Source organism: Lupinus angustifolius, chromosome LG01 (genome assembly GCF_001865875.1).
Source record: "Lupinus angustifolius cultivar Tanjil chromosome LG01, LupAngTanjil_v1.0, whole genome shotgun sequence".
Classification (NCBI taxonomy): domain Eukaryota; kingdom Viridiplantae; phylum Streptophyta; class Magnoliopsida; order Fabales; family Fabaceae; genus Lupinus; species Lupinus angustifolius.
In genome coordinates, this window is record NC_032009.1 from 33,898,895 (window position 1) to 33,907,174 (window position 8,280).

General features: G+C 30.8%; 1 long non-coding RNA gene across 1 annotated transcript; it reads right to left on the reverse strand.

Annotated features, from left to right (window-relative positions):
- On the reverse strand, nt 554-848 carry LOC109343248. Its single transcript, XR_002107185.1, has 3 exons — nt 818-848; nt 651-740; nt 554-574 (listed from the first exon to the last, which is right to left on the reverse strand). It is a non-coding gene; the product is annotated as an uncharacterized LOC109343248 (long non-coding RNA).

The window sequence follows — 8,280 nt, forward strand, 5'->3', positions numbered from 1 at the left end:
TAAGTCCTCCATTTCGAGCTATTACATAACCTAAGTTGTCATAAAATGCTGAGAAAAAATAACTTTTTACAAATATTTATATCTATTTCATAAATTAGGTTGACCCTCTCCAATTTTTAATGTCTTAGGTTGACAACTTGGGAAAGTATGACATTTTTCTCTTGTATTCTGGTTAGTCAATGACCTTGTCCAAAATAGAGGCCTACATTGTGTATTATTTGTCAATAATTATTATAATTTACAAAAAATATTGAACAAGAAGGTATAAAGTATTTCAAACCAGTTTTGCAATATCAGAATGCTTTCTTTAGCAAATAGACTTCATATCCCAAGTGTCGAGCTTATAAATGGCATAGTCATCAACTACCATCAAGTACCAGTGGAAATTATCTTCAACTATCAGCACATATATCTTGTTTCATAAAAAAATATTAGGATTAAATTTTATTAATTTGTAGGAGAGCATAAAAAACTTTTAAAATATTATATATTTTAGATGAGGAGAGGGAGGCATCCACATATTCATATAATTTGTAAGGATGACATTGTCGGGCTTTCCAAGAAGGACATCAACCTAAACATAACAAAGTTGTAGTTAATTACATATTGAAAATTGTAGACTTACTAAATTTTTATCTTTTTGTCCTTACCGAAAATGAAGGTGGTATGTACCAAGTTGTGATGGGAGCATCACCATGTCTCTCCACATGTGTTCTTAGTTTGGCAAGAAGGGTGAAAACCTAATGAAGTTGTCTATTAATAATTTATTGCAAGTTTAAAAGTAGATATAACTTAGTTTGAAATGTTTGAATCTTACTTTGTCATTAATATCTCTTCCGAAAGCAAGATAAATTAATTCAAGACATGTATCAGTCTCATCCCTAATCATGAATAAGTCCTCACTAGTGAAAATAAAAAGTTAATATGTAACGATAATGTTTTGTATGAAAATTAAGGAATATTGAATATTTCTTACTTCATATCTAATTAATCCTTAAAAATATATGCGGAGACTCTAGAATCCTCCCAAGTAAGGTCCATCATAGGAGTGGGTTGAAAACAAGTTTTAACTTCCTGATAAAATAAATAAGTCATCAAATTAAATTCAATGTTTATGTAATATTAAAGAAATAAGTCATCAGATTATGTACGTTTACCCTTACAAACAAACTTGTCGTCCACATTATCATCGTTAGAGATTGTCACATTATTCGTTGTGGTGTTATAATGATATTTTTCTTTTCTACGTTTGCATTTTTAAGAATCAACATTTCATTTTTTAAAGTTCCAAACTCTTGCTCCAAATACTCCACCTGTTCAATCAAAAGTTGTATTTAGTGATAAATTTTTAAAATAGTTTCATTAAACCAAATTTAACAAAAATGAAGCTAAGTTCATTTGGCAAATTTTGTTACTCATAACGACTTTGATGTGGGTTCGAATCCCAGTCTGAAACATCTTAGGCTTTATTTTCAAAAGCAATAGACAAATAGAAAATGAAACAAATACTCCCAAACAAACTAAAATGAAGCTTAGTTCATTTGGGAAGTCGGTTTCCCTTGAACCAACATCTCACTATCGGGAACTCTATTTTCACGAAACCGACTTCGACCCATTAAGGCTTTTTGACATGCTTCTTCGCAGATAATAATAGTGGCTTGACTATATTGTATACGCACTAAATGATAAATTCAACTACCGAAAAAATTTCTACTACTACTCTATAAAGTAACACCACCATCCTATCAATATATCTTCATCAACAATTATATCTTACTTTCTACATCAACCATATACTATTTCATATTCTTAACTAAAATGGCTCAATTGTTAAAGTTACAAAACGAACACAGATCATCTGTGATTAATTATTCAGTTAGTTTATTTCTTATATTACTATATTATATAGTTTTTAATTATTTTACTTAAATACACGTTAAACATTTTTTAACTATTCTCTTAGACTAATATACTTCATTAACTATTCGGTTAGACCAACATATACTTTATTTAATCATATACATGTAAGGTTTTTAGTTTATTTCGTTAACTACACAACATTTCCTTTTAACCATTCCATAATAAAATTGATGATGTCATTCGCTTAATTTTTCTATAATTATTCAATACTTTATGAATAAAATAATAATTTTACTTCATTTACTTTATGATGTCATTAAAACAAATTTACATGACCAGGATATAGGATCAAGTCCTACCCTCATCATTTTATAAAAAATTTAAAAATATTTATGAATATCTATATAATCATATATAACTTTAGTATAATAAATATACACTTCTTGTTATATTTTCTAATAAAATTTATTTCTTATACAAGACTCCACTAGAGATCAAATGAAATTGAGACATGTCAATGTCATTGGAGAAGAACCACTACTAGAAGATCTATTAAAACGTAATGGTTTTTCACAAATATCTCGTCTCCAACCTTACAACATAGATACATTTTTAGTTACGACTCTAGTTGAAAGATGGATGCATGAGACTCACACATTTCATCTTCCATGTAGTGAATGCACCATTACTTTGGAAGATGTTTCACTCCAAGTAAGAGTTGTTAATGGCCTCCCGATAGCAGGACCCTTTTTTTTATTGGAATGAACTGTGTATGGACTTTTTGGGAAAGGTTCCAATTGAAGGAATAGACATGCGAGAGTGTGAGTTAAAATTAACTTGGTTAATTCAAAACTTTAGCAACCTCCCATCTAAACCTACACAACTACAATTAGAACAATATTGTAAGGCATGCATCCTCTGGATTATTGGGAGAGAGTTGATACCCGATAAATACAACAGTCGAGTACATTTAATATACTTACCTTTACTTCACGACCTATCAAGAGTTAGCCGATATAGTTGGGGTTCAGCTTGTTTGACTAATTTTTATAAAGAGTTGTGTAAGGCAACAAAACCAAATGTGTGGAACATGGGCAACTACTTGCTACTTTTAGAATATTGGGTGTGGTATCGCTTACCTTTCATTGCACCCGCGGTGAATGTTACACCAACTTATCCATTTGTTGCGAGGTAATATATATTTCTAAGTAAACAACAAATTTCATTTACAAGCAATATATTTCTTTTTTTCATGCTAATTATTATAAATTTATATAGGTGGGGTCTCGAAAATTGTAGCTTTACAGGAGTTCCACGTGGAGATTTGGCAGGATTTAGGTCACGTATAGATCAAATGGACATCAATGAAATAACATATTAAACTCATACAATTACAAGTTGACACAATATTTTCATTTCATAACAATATGCTTAATTCATTTTTTGTAGTTTAAATGGCTCTCATATCATGCTTATAGCAACAATCTCTCACGTCATGTCCAGAAAGATAAGAAGGTGTCAGACTACAGTTCGGCTTGGTTCAAGAAATTTCACTCCCACCACACACTATTGATTGACAAACGCGAAAATCAAGACACAAATTGGGTTGTCAAGCATGCAAAGTGGATTTATCAATGGAGTCATCGCAAGGATCAGTTCTTGCAATGACCTCCAATCCAATCTCCGTACCATACACAACAATATATGAATTGGTATCTAACCAATTCTAGACCTTTCTTGTCTTTTGAATTACTACTTCGAGACCCACGCCAAATAAATTACCAACAAAGTCAACCACACCCCTATACCCCTACAGCTCCTACACCACAAACTCCAATGTACCAACCTATGATGTCACAACAATTTATGTGTGAACATCCGATGTTTCAACTGTCAATGTCCAACTCTTACAATATTCAACCAGGAAGAATGTTTTTTCAATATGAAATGTCACACCACCAACGCATTGATGATATCATGTCTCACCGTTACTCTTTCTCTGCAGAGGATAATGATTTCATGAATAATTTATTGGGTACACCTTAATCAGTAAATGTTTTCAATGATATGAGGTTTACCTACAATCAAGATGATGGTGTTGGACCAAGTTCTTTCATGGTTGATGATAATATTTTCCCTACTAGAGAGATAAATACAATTGAACATCACACTACAGTTGAAGACCAGACTAGAAATGAAGATCGAGTAAGGTCACGACGTCATAGGCAACCACGTAGGTATGGAACAGGAGGACATTTAGGAAATTGATAAATTTATTATTATTGTAACTTAATTAGAAATGAATTTAATTTTTATTATAATCCTGCAACTACAACTATTTTTATATTCCACAAAAAAAAAAGTGCCTCAACCCATTAAATATGTCTAATAAATCAATTAAGTTAATGTTACTAAATATTTAAATCTTAAAAAAATAATCAAATTTCAAAAAAGGCCACCAACAAATAAAAAAAATTAGGCCCAACAAATAATTTTTTAATTCAGCCCATTCTAATTACCACATTCAGAAGTCGGTGTCGTCCAACTGAAGTTCCCCCTTCTCAGACGTCATCTTCGTTAGGAAAGACATCACCATGTTCAAAAGTTACTTCGTGCAAAACCGACTTCTGTGGAGGCAGAAGTTGTCTTCTGCAAAATCGACTTATGTAAATAACAAGTTCCCAGTCACCATTTTGACGGCACAGATTCAAACACTTTTCATCCAACGGGTACAAAAGGAATTCGCATGGAAGCGAACTAACCCTTAGTTCGGAGGTTAAACTCCACCAACTATTGTTTATGGATTTTATTGAAGGGAGTGTTTGGTGTTGGAAAACATTCATATGGGTGTATATCCCCTAAAGTAAATTTAGTGTAGAGCTGTCAAAATGGGTCGGTCTGATTGGGCCAGTCTGATCGGGCCGGGCCGCCAAAGCCCAAAAATCTATAGGACTTTGGTATCATTTTAGGTACTTTTTATAAATTCGGGCTCGGATCGGGCTTACCCGGGTGGGTTTGGGCTACCCGTTTTACTTATATGTTTTAATCTTTTTTGAGACTTTTGGCTTGATAATAAGCACTAAATGAACATTTACAAAACAACTTATAATAAAAAATAGATAATAAGTATTATGTTATTGTGTATTTAATTAGATTTAACTTTTACCAAAAAAATATAATAAAGAAAATAACGTTCACAACAAAACTAAAATCAAAATAAATTGTTTATCATAGAGAACTCCACACAACCAAAATTAATATAATTGTTCCCAATGAAAGTATTGACAAAGAACATACAAAAGATAATATTTTTGTTAGTATCCAAATGTTTATATATTAAAGTGAAGTTACAAATTATATTGTGTTAGAGATTGAGAGTCCAATAGAAATGAGAGATTTAATAAAAGAGTTATGTTAAAAATCATACACGTCGACTTAACATCACGTCTTAACTCAAACACAATGCATGAGATCTATAAGTTTGGTTGCATTTGCATAACAAATATGTTAAGAAAAATTATACGTTAATATCAAATGATACATATTTTTTGAATAGATTAAATATATTAAAAGTTTAAAAAAAGTATTTTTAGTTTATGCGGGTCGGCCCGCCACAACCCACAACCCGCTTAGGGCGGGTTTGGGCTACCATTTTATATGCATAAATTATATCCGGGCTTTTTAGCCCGGCCCAGTTTAGCCCAAACTCGATGTGGGCTAACCCAAACTCGTCTAGGTAGTCCATTTTGACACCTCTAATTAAGTGAATGAGTGAGATATGAAATTCCATTTGTTTAAACAGATTTTCCTCTTCATGAGAATCCACTCACTACTCACAAGTGGTTGATTTAAGAAGTGAAAGGTTGCTTTGCATTTGCATTAGTCTAGAATTTTGCAGTTTCTTCTACCAGGTGATTAATTTTTTATTTTGTTTCAATATGACCAACTTGTTTCATTAGTAATTAGTAATCACTAAACATCATTATCTATCTAGTGTTATGTTTACAGAGTTAGTGTCACATTTGAGACCTTAGTCCTAGCAAGGAATTTATTTTTTGGACTGAGAGTAAAGAAAATCTCTTTAGAGATATGTATGTATGGAGTATGAATCTTCTCTATTAATAGAGAGATATTAGTTATAAAAAAACAACATGATATGACATTTATAATATTTTATATACAATAAAATCATAGTTTTGTCATAGAAAATAAAAGAAAAAGAAGAACTTTATCTAGTAATGAAGATAATCATGTTTCGTACTTATCATGTTAGTATAATATACTCAAGTTACTAACTATCATGCCAAAAATATAGTTGAAATTGCAGAGGAAAAATATGAGATGCAGCTACAATAATCTTTTTATTGTTAAACTTCTTATTACATATTCTAACTATTTCAATCAAATCAAATCCTCACTATTAGGGATATATTAATAACTTAAAATTTAAATGTGCTTATTTCAAATCAATAATATAGATGTAATTAAGATCATTAATCTTGTACCATATAATAATACCCAGTTTATATATAACTATATTACATTCATGCATTAATCAACTATATTTTACTTTTATGTCACATGTCATAAACTGATAAACCTCCATAACACTAAAATTGCAAAATAAGTGCGATGCTACAGGAAATCAAAGGACACTAGTAGTATTGCGGCTTATAGTTTGTGCAGATAGGATTAAATTATTTCTTCCAAGATCTAGTGGTTGATCTCTCTCAGGATTGAATATTCACTTCTTCTTTTTTGCTTTCCCTTGTTTTTTTGCCTAGTATTTGTTTCTGGTTTATTAGGTTATTCCTTCATATATGATTTTATTTTTGAATTCATATGTGTTATCTAACATTTACCATAGGCACGATAACTAATAATATTAGAGATGTATCATTTCCGATCCTCTCGGACTAAGGAAATATCCTCTCAATACTCTAATTTCCCATACCGAATATGGACCGAACTATCTCACGACTTTATAAACTTAGCTCACATATTGATAATGGGTAAGTACAATCCTAAGTGGTGAGGAGCTGGCATCAAAAACCTAATCTTGGAGAAGATTAGCATGTTATCCTAGAGTAACTTTTATCTTTTGAGCAACTACCAAGCTTAACATGAATGCAACTTTCCCGTCGTTATTCACATGTCATGTACTGAGCATTACTTGAACAAAGTGAACTCAAGGTATATATGAGGACGAGCATCACATGTACTCATTCATGTCTCACTTCGTATCCTAAACCAATTAGAAAACTTCATTTCATTAAAAAGAAAAATAAAAAAACAAAAATAATATTTTAATATTATTTTATAAAGTTTGATTGATTATAAATATGAGTACATGAAAATTCTAAGACAAAGGATCCTTGTCCAGACATATGGTGATACTACAATTGATTTGTCCAAAGTGAACCTATCATTTTTCATTCTTATCATAAAGGACACTAAGCTTATATCAAATTTACAGAGTAGATTTACTCAAACTGTTGAAAAATAAAGTTGTCACATTTTACATATTTTACACATTTAACACATATTGAATTGTTTTTTAACATGTGTTTATTAGTTTGTTAGTTAATTAACTAATTAGTTTACACTATAAATAAGGTTTTTCATGCTTTGATAATTTAATGAGAAAAATTCACGATATTCATTTTATCATTTTATCATTTGTAATACAAAACTTAAATATGATACCTACATAATCATCTAGACTATATTAGGGTACAGTAGACACACTAATATTATACATACAACTAGCTAGCTAGTAGGATATATATCTTTCCTAAAGGAGGCATGCTCCTTATATATTCCAATTGGCACTGATAGCATTCTCCATGTGTATATATGAGTCAGCAGGAATTCTCATAGCACTTTACTACCAAACCTTATCCATAATTGAAACTAGTGGATAGGTTTGTTGGGAATAGAGAGGAAAGGACTGAATTATTGTTGTGTTGGGTGTATATGGGATATTCTTGTCTATATGATTGATACCAAATATTGAATCTAATAACAAATCAAATCTTAGCTTAATTATATAACCAAATTACATTAAACTTTAAAAAAACTAAATAAAATCCGAAACATATTCTAACATAATAGAAATTATAATTATATCTCTAACATCCCATCGAACTCAAGTGAATGTATATCAAGTTGAGTATGAAAATCAAAGTAATAAGCAGACAAAATAAGAATTATACTGTGTTTGAGATGTATCATATGCATTTGAAAATTGAAATCACGAAACATGAAATGAAACTGGAGCAACGATGAGATTAAACGGAGCTATCAGTGATAGTGGTTGGATCTTATATAACTGATTAAAGGCAACATGATGACTCAGAACTTAGGCACATAAGCAACAAAAATGACAAGCTTATAAAAAACAATCGAGATGACAATAAC